We start from the raw sequence: 14,866 nt of genomic DNA on the forward strand, positions 1-14,866 counted from the left end.
TTTTCTTTTGCCTTTCTGTTATCTGTTCTGAACCATATGTTAATATAGATCCTACAACTGCGTGGAGGATCATTTTCTTTGTCTCTTTCGTTATTTCTTTGCTCATAGAATGCCATTCAGTGCCTTAATAGCTTTCCTGGTCTGGCCTATGATATTCGATAATCAATATCCTTTCACAAATTACAGCTTCATGTATTATAGAGCCCAGATATTTATAGGACTGCACTGCTTTAATTATTCCCTGATCAAATACTGTGTCTCTTTCCTTTCCACCATTGACAAGATATTAAGTTTTTCTCAAATTGATGTTCAAACCTCCATTTCCGTATGTGTCCAGAAGTTTTCTAAACATAAATTTAACACCATGCCTACTCTATGCAATTAAGACTTGATCCCGCGAATATTAAAGAGTGCATTATTTCTTGAGTAATGTCCTTTCCCATACCACGACAGGGACTGTTTCATTTTTCTAGAATTTTTGGATATATATTTTTGAAAGGATGGAAGACATACTAATACCCCTACCTGAGGCCTTTCGATGTTCTAAAACTTTCTGAAGATTTACTTCCAATTTTCACTACTCCTTGACATTCCACATACATTCTCTGGATCAAAGATATTAAGTGATCTTCAACTCCAATATACTTAAGAGCCTTCCACAATTTACAGATTGATACTGAAATATAGGCTTTCTCCAGGTCCACAACCATTAAATGCAATTCTTGATTCTTTGCTGTGGCTTTCTCTGTGATCTAATACTAAATATGTGGTGCATTCAGGACTGACCTGCTGTAAAACCTGCCTGATCTTACATTATCCTTCTAGCTATGGTTTTCTCCAATCCGTCCTTTACTATACTACTCAATATTCTATTCGCCGATGCCATCACACTAATCCCCCTATAATTCCCTTGATCTTTTCTATTACCTCTTTTTTAATAATAGAGACATATGATATCCTCCAATCTTGAGGGATCTCATCACCTTCAATTATCTGATTAAATAATTTAGTTAAAAGTCTAATCATCTTATGTCCACTATATTTCCACATCTCCATAACCATCTCTCCTGGACCACCAGCTTTCGCATTTTTACTCCGCTTCAAAACCTGATTAACTTCTTCTTCAGATATCGCTTCAATAACTGCAGTCTCTAATAAAGGTGGAGTTTCTTTACTCAAAAAATCAGCTCTATTTTCAGTCAACAATTATTGAAAATGTTCTTCCTATTCTTTCAACGATATCAGTTGAATAGCCGGAGGAGGATTACATGTTGTCTTCCGATATTGGTTCAATACCTGCAATCTCTAATAAAGGTGGAGTTTCTTTACCCAAAAAATCAGCTCTATTTTCAGTCAACAATTATTGAAAATGTTCTTCCTATTCTTTCAACGATATCAGTTGAATAGCCGGAGAAGGATTACATGTTGTCTTCCGATATTGGTTCAATAACTGCAATCTCTAATAAAGGTGGAGTTTCTTTACCCAAAAAATCAGCTCTATTTTCAGTCAACAATTATCGAAAATGTTCTTCCTATTCTTTCAACGATATCAGTTGAATAGCCGGAGAAGGATTACATGTTGTCTTCATCCTTATCATTTTCCATGCCTGCAAAGATCTACGAAAACTTAAAGAATGCTGCATCTCACTGCATATCCTTTTCCAGGCTTCCTCTCTACTTCTCTTTATAATTCTCTTTACTCTTATCTTATATTCTCTATATTAACTTATATGTCCTTTTCTTATTTTCTACATTCTCCAATACTTCTGCAGTTAGCCACTCTATTCTTCCTCGATTCTTTCTTTCCCTACCTAATGTTTCCTCAGCTGTTTCATGAATCCATTCTTTCAACTTATTGTAACTTTTATACAACAATATGACTTTTATTTCTAACTTTAACCACACACTCGTCAACAATGGGTATTTCACTCAACACAGCAACACAGAAGTCGTTATTGCACTCCACCGAACGACAATGACAATTCACGTGTATTATTGAGAAGAACAACAATGTACTCCTAATTTCAACCAATGTTCACAAAGCACTATGTACAGAACAAAACTGTCAGTTCTCAGTTCACAGTTCGTTCACCTTGGCTAGTTCTTCTAGCTCACTCACTCAAGTTCACGGTACGTCGAACCCCAAGTCTTCCAGATACAGTCCACAACACTTCGAACCCAAGACTTTCAGATATAGTTTACTGTACTTCGAACCCAAGCCTTCCAGACGCGGTTCCCTGTACGTCGAACCCCGCCCTTCAGATGCGGTTCCTTGCACGTCGAACCCAAGACCTCAGCGTGCGTTGCACTCATCTGGATACTGCCACAGTTACGGACCTACTCAAGTTCACTGCACCTCGAACTCAGATCCTCGGGAAACGTCTCCGCTGTCCAAGACCAGACTAACTAGCTCTCTCACAGCTGACTGACTCCATCGGCACTCGCGGTGTTATTTATTTACCATGATCGTCTAGAATGTTCTGCGTCGCGAAGCATCTGGACCTCCATAACAATCGGTTTCCAGACGATTCCTTACTTCCACCGCGCTGTCCCATAGACTTGTTTCCCCTCTCTCCGCGCCGCATTCAAGCACCTGCTGAAGCTCGAGTCTCGTCCCCCGCACCTTCCTTTCCGCTGGACGCGCGCGTGCGCTCCCGAGGCAACCAGACACGACTAGAATGTTCCAGACGGGTGCCACATTGCTCCCTCCTTAGGACTGTTCGTCCCGGACAGTTCCTTGGTAGGCCGCTAGACAGTCCAACGTTTGGGTCCTCCAACTGCTCCCTCCTTATGGTGTCATACCATCCTGTGCTTGGCTGGGCGGCGATTGCTCGTACTACGTGCGCGGCATCTTGCTCTTCTACTTTATCCTCCAAGGAGAGCCCGCTGGCCATGGGTTGGTCTTCGGTGTCCATCAGGAACACTTCATCCTGACCAAGATGGAGTATACGGATCCGGACATCCACCGTCGCATCTAGTAACCGCATGGCGTCGAGTCCCAGGATGACGTCTTCATTGATGTTGGCAACGAACACCCACATCTCCAGTCTCCTCTTCCCCAAGGTCAGATCCAGGAAGACCTCTCTCTGAATGGGCAAGCTCTTGCCTGAAGTAGTACATAGCTCGTATCGGCGCAGCGACATCCTCTCAGGTAGGCCACGCACGACTTCTGGCCTGGCGATAGTGAACATCGCCCTGGTGTCCACCAGTACTCTACATGGCCGGCCTCTTATCCATCCTTCCGCAATCATCCCATCGTCACATCTTCTGTTAACTGGCTTCAGAATTAGCCGGTGCCTCTCCTAGCATTGGCTCCCTCTCTCTCCTGACTGTAGTCAGATCGGTCGCAATCCTTCCTTAAGTGTCCAGGTCTGCCTGTCGTCTCCATTGCTCAGGTGACTTCTGTTGGCTCCCCTCGACGTCGGCCACCTTTCTCTCCTGCCTGTGGCCAGATCGGTCGCAATCCCTCCTTAAGTAGTCCTGGTCTGCCGCAGGACCAGCAGGTGGGCACTCCTCGTCTCCGACGCTCGGTGGCTTCGGTTGGCGTCCCTCAACATAGGCCGCCGTGACGCTCCTAATCCAGTGTGGTGTTGAGACTTTTGCCGTCGACTTGACCGCTTCCATCCTGAGGGCCACCGCCAGAGCGTTGAACTCTGCTGCCGAAGGTGTAGGCTGCCTCTCCGCGACGAAGTTAGGAGGTAGGCCCCTGAGGACCTTATTGGCCAGTTGTTCTACCGCCATAGCAAATTCTTGCAGGGACTCACCTGATTGTTTGACCCTCGTTTTCAGTTGGGTTCTAAATGCTGCCGCAAGTTGGTGGTCACCATAACGTCCCTCCAAGGCCTCCATTATCTCTGTGGCTGTTCCATCTTCTGGAACGCTGTGAAGTATCTCCGACGTCTGTTCCTGAAGCGCGCTCAGCAGCAGGGAAGTCTTCTCCGCTGGCATTCACCCATTATGTACCGCGATAGCCTCGAACTGGCGACGGAAAATCGCCCAGGACGTTGTACCGTCGAACTTCGGCGTCTTGACGTAGATAGTCTGGCTGGAGGCATTGATTCCACAGGGCCAGTATATGGGGTCTTCAATTCTGTTGCCGATTTTTCCACGGCCCATTGAACTTCTTCGGCAATTATCTGTTTCTGTTCTCTAGCCTAGCGATCCACTAACGCGGGTATGTGCTTGTTTTCTTCAGAATATTCATCCATTAACGCGAGTATGTGCTTGTTTTCCTCAGCATTTTTATCCAGCAACTCACTCGCCTGCTTTTGACGACGCTCGAGATCGCGGATTTTGCCGTCGAAATGATCTACGACCTGTCGTAGTTCGGCCACTGCTGTATTTACAGTTCCGAAATTCTCGTTTAGTTTGTCGAAATCGGTTTTAAGTCCATCTTTCACGATGGTAACAATTTCATCCATCTGCGTTGAAACACTATCAATTTGCGTAGTGACGCCATTTTTCATTTCACTTGTGTCGCCTTTCACTCCGCTTATGTCGTTTTTCACTTCACTGATGTGTTGTTCATGTTGTTCATGTCGCTTTTCACTTAACTAAGGTCGTTTTTAATGTCTGCTTTTACTTCACTAATGTCGTTTTTCAGTTTCGCGATGGCTTGCAAGATCTGCTGTAGGTTCTCCATTATGTCGACAATATCCCACTCCTGACACCAAATGTAACTTTTATACAACAATATGACTTTTATTTCTAACTTTAGCCACACACTCGTCAACAATGGGTATTCCACTCAACACAGCAACACAGTAGTCGTTATTGCACTCCATCCAACGACAATGACAATTCAAGTGTATTATTGAGAAGAACAACAATGTACTCCTAATTTCAACCAATGTTCACAAAACACTATGTACAGAACAAAACTGTCAGTTCTCAGTTCGTTCAACTTGGCTAGTTCTTCTAGCTCACTCACTCAAGTTCACGGTATGTCGAGCCCCAAGTCTTCCAGATACAGTCCACAGCACTTCGAACACAAGACTTCCAGATACAGTTCACTGCACTTCGAACCCAAACTTTCCAGACGCGGTTCCCTATACGTCGAACCCCGCCCTCCAGATGCGGTTCCTTGCACGTCGAACCCAAGACCTCCGGATGCGTTGCACTCGCCTGGATACTGCCACAGTTACGGACCTACTCAAGTTCACTGCACCTCGAACCCAGATCCTCTGGAAACGTCTCCACTGTCCAAGACCAGACCAACTATCTCTCTCGCAGCTGACTGACTCCATCGGCATTCACGGTGTTATTTATTTACCACGATCGTCTAGAATGTTCTGCGTCGTGAAGCATCTGGACCTCCATAACAATCAGTTTCCAGACGTTTCCTTATCCGCCATGCTGTCCCATAGCCTTGTTTCCCCTCTCTCTGTGCCATGTCCAAGCACCCGCCGAAGCTTGAGTCTCGTCTCCTGTGCCTTCCTTTCTGCTGGACGCGCACATATGCTCCCGAGACAACCAGCCACGACTAGAATGTTCCAGACGGGTGCCACATTATTATACAATTCTTCAGCACTCCAGTCCTCCTCAGCCATATCTAGTATTTGGTTTAATCTTGTTTTGATATAAGAATCTTACACTTTCATCCTGAAGGAGGTGAACCTGATAACAAGTGTTCTCTAAACAATGAACATTTTTGCTGTTTTCATGTCTTTTAACTCTTGCCTTCCTGGGACATGCTACTTTTGCCACCAACATATGATGATCTGAATTACTTTCAACACCTATTTTCACTCTCACTATAATATTTTGTTGACGTCTTGGTATGACATAATCTGTAATTGATTTTAATTTTCTTGCAGGATTTACCCATGTGTATTTACGATGATCTTTATGTTTGAATTGAGAATTCATTATAACACATTCTGGTCTCTGCAGAAACTGATCGATCTCCTTCCATTATCATTCTCAATTTCCTCTCCCCATGGATCTACCACCTCATCTCCCCATATCTTCTTCCTACTCGTCCATTTAAATCACCTAAGATTAAAATTTCATGACAGTCTGGACTATCATCAGCTCTCTGCTGTAAATCCTCATAAAAACTCAATTTTTCTTGACTAAGAGCATCATTATTTGGTGCATACACAGCAATGATATCTAAACACATACCATACACTTGAAATGATATTTTTAACAATCTTTCATTTACCTCTTTCCAATTCACTAATCCCTGTTTCCACTTCTTTCTAATTAATACAGATACACCTGCCTTAGCTCTTTCACCTTTATTAACTTGAGACGGTTCCGTCTACATAGCGTAGATATTGTTCGATTATTGGTTCAATTAGTTTTATATATGTAGGATTAGGTGCTAGGATATTATTAGGATATTTTATCATATTAGTTGTGCATATGTAGCTTAGGTTGAGATTTCGTAAGTTAAACTTAGAGCGGTAGTTTTAACATAGTAGCAGTGCTACGAGGACAAAGGGACAAAAGGAGTTAAGTGTGAATTTATTGTTATAGGCAGACTTGAGGAGCCAATGTAGTCAAGCATGAAATCGTCTTTTGAGCTGAAGTGTCTTCCAGTAACCTCCCGACAGCGTCCGTAGAGTACGAAGGTACTTCTTTTGTGCGAGCAGGGGAATTTCATAATTCTTAGAATTTATAGAAAAGCCATTAGTGGAGTTGTAGCGTCACTACAACGTATATTTTTTGGAGTAAGCGTCTAGGTGACGTAGGGCTCTTGTAAGCCAATGATAGCATATAGACAGATCAGGTGATCTAGGGATAGCGTGGGTGATTTGTTATATTGAGGGCTGCTAGACATGTGTAGCGTCAGTCTCGGAAGGTCATCGGCGGGTGAATACAGCAGTCTTGGAAAGTCATCGGCGGGTGAATACAGCAGTCTCGGAAAGTCATCAGCGGGTTATAGAAGCAATCTTGGAACAGTCGTCGGTGAGTGAATACATCACTCGGGTTATTCATTTGATGGAAGGAAGAAATACATACGTGTGCGATAGTCTAGTGAATAGTGCATATGGGGAGATAGTATACAAGCTAACTATAAAGTCGCATAATTAGTGTATTTAGAGAATCTGCAGGCTCCATACAATATCGGGTACGAACTCCGAATTGTATTTGGAAGAAGGATCAACGTCATATAAGTTCGGGAATATACTCGAATAATCAGAGCACCCGCCACCGAGATACTAGTATTGTTGTTAGTGAATCATACAAGTATTTTTTTTATGATTAACATCTTTGATAATTCGACGAATACTACCATTATTATTATCCGTCTAGCTATGCTTACCGTAAATTTGTCAATTGATATTACAAGTGAAATTAACACTCTTGGATACGCGTTCAGCTACGTTAAATAGCATCATATAATTGAGAATAAACGTCCTGTTGGGATTGTGGACACAAATTCATATACGTGTTAATCACATCATTTCACACATTAAGCTACGGTCTTCCGAATTCCTCGTCCCAACCGTTCCTTTAGCAACCTGAGATCTCAGATCTACTGCAGTTGATTCGAGGGGGCTGGCGCCCAACAACAACAACAACACAAATTTCGCCACCTCGAGTCAACTGCTCCAACAGAAGTGGAACTGGCAGCTGGAGCTAAACAAGAGGCAGAAATCATCGTGTGAATAGGTGTCCAGCCTAGTCACATAACGCGACGCAGACGATGAGACAGGGCAACGGCCTCAAAGTCCACCCCATATGTGTACATAATCATGTAAAATTTCTTGTCCTTTTCCTTTTTTCTTAGTCTCTGTCAATACCAATACGTCAGTATCCAGTTTTCTTGCTTCGTTCACTATTTCCATCTCTTTCCCCTTCAATCCTTGTTCCATGTACCAAAGAGTAAAGTCCGTTTTCACAGCCAAAGTCTTCATTGCTTAATCTGGCCGGCATTTTTCTTATTCTCGGGAAACATAGTATTTTCCAAGTTGTGAAAAACTAAGAGAAGAAGAAGTTGTGTTTGATAAGTACATTGAACATATTGAGGTGTTGATATCTGACTTCGATCGACGATTTCAAGATTTCAATAAGCTGTGACAAGAAATGGAACTCTTCTATAACCCTATGAAGTGTACAGTGGAATCTTAACCTGCACAACTGCAGTTAGAGTTGTGTGAACTGCATTGTGACCCATCTCTCAACAACACAGAAGCAACTGGGGTTGAGTTCTGAAGATTGCTGTTTCAAGAACATTACTCACTCTTACGAATCTGGACCCTGAAACTGTGTTCAATTTTTGGGAATACAGACAAATGTGAGGTTACCTTTTCTGCTATGAAACTTATTAAGTCTAAGACGAGAAATCGTATGACTGATTCTGTATTATCATGTGCACTAAGAGTTGCAACATCAGAGATGGCAGTAGACTTTAAATCTATATTACAACATTTTGGAAAACCAATCCAAATTGCCCTCTATGCAACAAAGAAGAAGAAATGACTCAGGATCATCTCATAACCTGTGAAGTTCTACCTGATGGATCCATCACAGAGAAATATTGGAGAGCAAGAACGCTAATGGCTTCGTTGCCAAAGCCCGGCATTGGATAACAACAACAACACAACATTTTGGAAAACCACAATGTTCGTATTAAAAGAAAGTAATTGTCTTATGTCTTTATACAATAAATATTACCTGTAAGTTTTCAACATGCCTTGGTACATAAAACTTGTACAGTATATTACTACTTGGAAAACTATTACATCCGATTTTGGATAAAATGGGAGCTTTGGCCCGCCAACATGTTTCTTCAGTTCATATGGAGTTAGCCATCACTGTTCTATGCTAAAAAGACCTCAGTCAAATCATGCTTAAAGGTCTTCAGTCAATGACTGAGAACCTTTTAGGATATAACATTGGTAATGGCTATCAGCTGAGTATGTTGATAGTCTTGCTTTTACAACAGCATTTATTATGTGCCCTTCAACTAAGACAACAATGTGTATGACACTATATAGTCAGATCATGCTTAAAGGTCTTCAGTCAATGACTGAGAACCTTTTAGGATATGACATTGGTAATGGCTATCAGCTGAGTATGTTGGTAGTCTTGTTTTATAACAGCATTTATTATATTCCCTTCAACTAAGACAACAATGTGTATGACACCATATAATCATAGAGTCAAGCAAATCAAATGAATTTACTGTGATAGAAGTGGAAACTTCGGAGGTATTAGATTTTAAGAATTGGTGGCAGCAATTTTACAAAAAAAAAAAAACATTGTATTCAGAAGAAATGTTTACCAAAAATGTACCAAGAGAGTGACCAGAGACGGTTTTAGCCTGGGCCCACCCCCAGTATTAATGAAATAGTTATTTTAAACCTTAAGTGATAAAATCGGTTTCTCAGTTCCTGTCGCTCTATTTTTCTTTGTGATATTGACTTCACTGATTTTGTCGCAACCTTGAACGCTGAGCTATGCGTCATTGAGTGTTTGTCTTTGATATGAAAACAAGGTTTTATAATTACTGTTACCCACTGTTGCACATTTACCAAGAAGGCTTCATAGTCCAGTACTACTGTTAATGTAAGTATATTTTGCATATCTCTGAGATGTCATTTTACAAAACTACAAAACAAGTCATTGTTGTTTTCTAGTATATTACAAGTTATAGTTCACTCTCTTAGAAAACAATCAAAGCTATGTGGCATATTAGTGTTTTCATTTCAGTTTGGATGAAAATGTAAAAAAAGTCAAGAATGTAAATTGTCACGCCAAAGTCAGCTGTTGGTCCAATTAGGCTTACAACAAGCAGATGTTAGTGATGATGATTATGGTTCAGATGATTCCTATGTTCCAGAGAATGATGCTCTGTGATATTTTAGTCATGACACAGTCTCCAAAATTGATGAAAATGAGAATGTGGGACACCAAATTGCTTGGAGTGTTTTATGAAGTTGTACAACAAATGTGTAAAGAAATTGTGATTTTTATTTTGCTATTGTTACACAGCCCTGCAAAATTAAGGGTCATAAAAACTTTTCTAAAATTGTGTGCTTCATTTAAACTTTCTTGCGCTGCTGAATCCAAAACTAAGCTCAGATTTTATTTATTACATACAATTTTTCCGCAACATGCATTGACACTTTTAGTAATGTTATCGAATTCAATATGGAAAAGTGATTAAGTGAAACATGTCCTGTGGCAAATATTAACGGTATATTTTACAAAAACTAGTACTTACTTACTTACTGGCTTTCAAGGAACCCGGAGGTTCATTGCTGCCTTCACATAAGCCCGCCATTGGTCCCTATCCTGAGCAAGATTAATCCATTCTCTATCATCATATCCCACCTCCCTCAAATCCATTTTAATATTATCTTTCCATCTACGTCTCGGCCTCCCTAAAGGTCTTTTTCCCTCCGATCTCCCAACTAACACTCTGTATGCATTTCTGGATTCGCCCATACGTGCTACATGTCCTGCCCATCTCAAACGTCTGGATTTAATGTTCCTAATTATGTCAGGTGAAGAATACAATGCGTGCAGTTCTGTGTTGTGTAACTTTCTCCATTCTCCTGTAACTTCATCCCTCTTAGGCCCAAATATTTTCCTAAGCACCTTATTCTCAAACACCCTTAACCTATGTTCCTCTCTCAAAGTGAGAGTCCAAGTTTCACAACCATAAAGAACAACCGGTAATATAACTGTTTTATGAATTTTAACTTTCAGATTTTTTGACAGCAGACTGAATGATAAAAGCTTCTCAACCGAATAATAACAGGCATTTCCCATATTTATTCTGTGCTTAATTTCCTCCCGAGTATCATTTATATTTGTTACTGTTGCTCCAAGATATTTGAACTTCTCCACCTCTTCAAAAGATAAATTTCCAATTTTTTATATTTCCATTTCGTACAATATTCTCGTCACGAGACATAATCATATACTTTGTCTTTTCGGGATTTACTTCCAAACCTATCTCTTTACTTGCTTCCAGTAAAATTCCCGTGGTTTCCCTAATCGTTTGTGGATTTTCTCCTAACATATTCACGTCATCCGCATAGACAAGCAGCTGATGTAGCACGTTCAATTCCAAACCCTCTCTGTTATCCTGGACTTTCCTAATGGCATACTCTAGAGCAAAGTTAAAAAGTAAAGGTGATAGTGCATCTCCTTGCTTTAGCCCACAGTGAATTGGAAACGCATCTGACAGAAACTGACCTATACAAACTCTGCTGTACGTTTCACTGAGACACATTTTAATTAATCGAACTAGTTTCTTGGGAATACCAAATTCAATAAGAATATCAAATAATACTTCTCTCTTAACCAAGTCATATGCCTTTTTGAAACCTATGAATAATTGATGCACTGTACCCTTATACTCCCATTTTTTCTCCATTATCTGTCGAATACAAAATATCTGGTCAATAGTTGATCTATTACGCCTAAAACCACACTCATGATCCCCAATAATTTAATCTACATATGGAGTTAATCTTCTCAAAAGAATATTGGACAAAATTTTGTACAATGTCAACAAAAGTGATATTCCTCGAAAGTTACTACAGTTAGTCTTGTCCCCCTTCTTAAAGATAGGTACGATTATGGACTCCTTCCATTGTTCTGGTACAATTTCCTTTTCCCAAATAGCAAGTACAAGCTTATAAATTTCGTTAGATAATGTGCTTCCACCCTCTTGTAATAATTCTGCTGGAATTTGATCGATACCTGGAGACTTATAATTTTTCAGATTTTCTATCGCAATTTCGACTTCAGAAAGTGTGGGTTCGGGTATAAATGGCTCAGCAGTTTATATTTCAATTTCATCCCGATCATTCCTATTTGGCCTATGTATATTCAGTTGTTGTCCAAAATAGTTTTTCCATCTGTTCAGGATTGAATGAGCGTCTGCAAGCAAGTCACCATTCTCATCCTTGATTACGTTTACCCTTGTCTGATATCCATTCTTGAAATCCTTTATGCCCTTATATAAATCTCTAATGTATTTATTTTTATATTTGTTTCTACCTCATTGAGTTTTTGCTTCAAGTAATCTCTCTTTTTATTCCTAAGCGTACGATTTGCTTCACATCTTTTATTGAAATAATTATCTCTATTCGCCTCAACTGGATCCTGTAAGAATTTCAATTTTGCCTGTTTCCTTCTTTCTACTACCATGCAACAATCTTCATCAAACCACGGTTTCTTTTTCTTAGTTTCATAATAACCTATCCTCTGTTCAGCTGCAATTTTGATATTATCTCGTATATTTTCCCACATGCTATTAACATCTAACTCTTCCTCAACTTCGTCGTAACTTGCTAATATGGCAAACCTATTTGAATTTACTCCCTACTTTTCACAAGAGAGTGCCTTAGTATAGGCCTACTACAGTGATATTCCTGGTTTGATACAAAAGTTCAGTATTCAGTACGAATTGGACAACTTATTGATTCCTACAAAAACTAGTAGATTGTCATAATTAACAACTCACATTTAGACAAATGCTTTATACCGCCTTGTTTTCTTCATGATGAAGTTGAGTTTGTTGCTTTTGCTTTTGTGTGAGGTTGAAGAGATATTCTTTGTGATCAGTATTTTTGTTCCCAATGACTGCTTCTGGGAACTATGGAAACTTAATATACCCAGCCTACTGACCAAGAAGCATGCACAATCCTCTCATATCTTCAGGGATCATCCAGTTATGATTTTTATATTTTATCTTTGTGAGAACCAGTTCAAGAATCTCATAAGTTTCTTTAAGGTGTACCGGATGACCAACAAGTAATGAAGCATACTTTTTGCTCTTGTGCAAAAGCAGTGATCACTGCCTTCAGACTTCTTTTGGAGGAATCAATAAGTCGTCCACTTCATACTGAACTTTTGTATCAAACCAGGAATATCATTGCAGTAGGCCTATACTAAGGCACTCTCTTGTGAAAAGTAGGGAGTAAATTCTTGTTCTATGCCAATATTCCTATACCAATGAATAAATGTTGCTGGTGTCAGAAAATTAATTTATTTTAATCTGAAGTGTAAGAGCTCAGCTTTTCCTTGGGTAATCCTAAATCTCTTATTAAATCATTGAGTTCAAACTGGTAAACTCTTCAGGACGTCCACTTTCTACATCACACACCTTTCTAAATTATGTTTCTGATGCTCATCAACAGGTTAGTACAAAATTTTACATTAGTGCATTGGGTTATGGATGGAGCAAAATCACAAGTAAGTTATATTAATACTATAAAAGATAAAACATAATTTTGTGTAAAAATGGTATGTGATGCGCTATTTTTTGTCAGTTCTGGATTCAGCGCACAAAAAAATAAAGAAGAGCTAAACATTTTTAAAGAAGTTCCGTTTTTGTCATTATTTACAATGTTCAAATTTATAAACAAGAAAGACATTAATAAATATAATATATTATATTATTGTGTGAAATAAATTAAAGTGTCAATGTAAAAGTGAAGTATCTCAAACTGAATTTCAAAGTTGCTTTATAATTTTGTAACAAGTAGTTCTGCTTTAGAATTTTAATTTAATATTTAAAAATTATTTTATTATATTAAAACTATCAAACAATATATATATATATATATATATATGAAGTAAATTCAATGATATAATGAAGAATAAAAGCAAGTAAAAATTACAGGGTCTGAGGGACTGATGTTACCTACAACGTTATAAAATTTGTGTTATCACTTGAGGGTTGAAATTCCTAATTAATGCTAAATCTAATTTACTTGAAATAAAGAAAGCTAATGAATTTAATGAACTTAATTTTACATTAATTTTAAAGTTTTATTTATTCTATATATGCTATTTTTAACATGCATAGTACATCCTTAACATGCACAGTACATCCTGTACATGCACACCACAGTCAACATTTTTAGATAGCTCTATACAACCAACAGTGCTGTCTGAATTCAAAATATGGTAGGCCTATATCTGACAGTGTCGATTGTTGGTTATTCTAACAATCACAGAAAGGATTTGTCATTTCGCAACAGTTTTCAGTAGCAAAAGATTAGTCGCTGATGCTAGTAGTGTCCTTGTATTAGTTGCGTTATGTCTAAACAATATAGGCCTAATATTTTGAAGTTCCCCCCCCTCCCCTGTGATAAGCGTAAATGTGATGAAAGTGTATGTGAACCCAGTGAACTGAAATGTCTTAAACTCTCCCCCTAACTTTGCGACTTAAATGCAAGTTCAAATGTTTCTAAGGTAGAGAAATCTCCATGTGGTATAAATTTAAAATGGAAAAGGGATTATGTGAACATCAAGTTGTATGGAATTTTGTGTGAAAGCCAATGGTGAATCATTTATGAGTTATCTCAATTTCTTGTAGGTAATATCTCACACTGAAGCTTTATAAAATTGTTACTGATACTGTACCGGTAACTTACTTAACTTTTAAGAAGCGTCTTTAACATAGAAGACTATGGACAATATTTACAATGTTATGTTTGTTGTTCAGCACATTGGGTACCGGTAATTTTGTGAAGTTTTTCTTAAATACTCATCTTATAAAAACTAGGCTATAGGCTGTATTTTCTTAATAAGACCAGTCACATGGACTAGTGGTCAGAGCTTCTGGCTGCAGTTCATGAGGTCCCAGGTTCGATTCCTGGTTAGAACACAGGAATTTTTCCTTAAAGGCAATTGTTCCTGTGTTCGTCCATGGTCTGGAAATTAAGTTAAGTTAGATTTAAGATCTCGCCTGGCACCACATAATCATAGTTATCCTATCATATCATCGGGGTAATGTAACTCCACCTTCTAGGTGCCCCAACCTCAGAAGTGCGTTACACATATGACATTGCCAGAAGAGAAGACCAGAAATGTCGAATGAAAACCTGGTGGCAATGGACAAAAAGATATATTTTTAATAACTTTTGTGATGGCACTGTTAGAAGAG

This window comes from Periplaneta americana, chromosome 8 (assembly GCF_040183065.1).
Source record: "Periplaneta americana isolate PAMFEO1 chromosome 8, P.americana_PAMFEO1_priV1, whole genome shotgun sequence".
NCBI lineage: Eukaryota > Metazoa > Arthropoda > Insecta > Blattodea > Blattidae > Periplaneta > Periplaneta americana.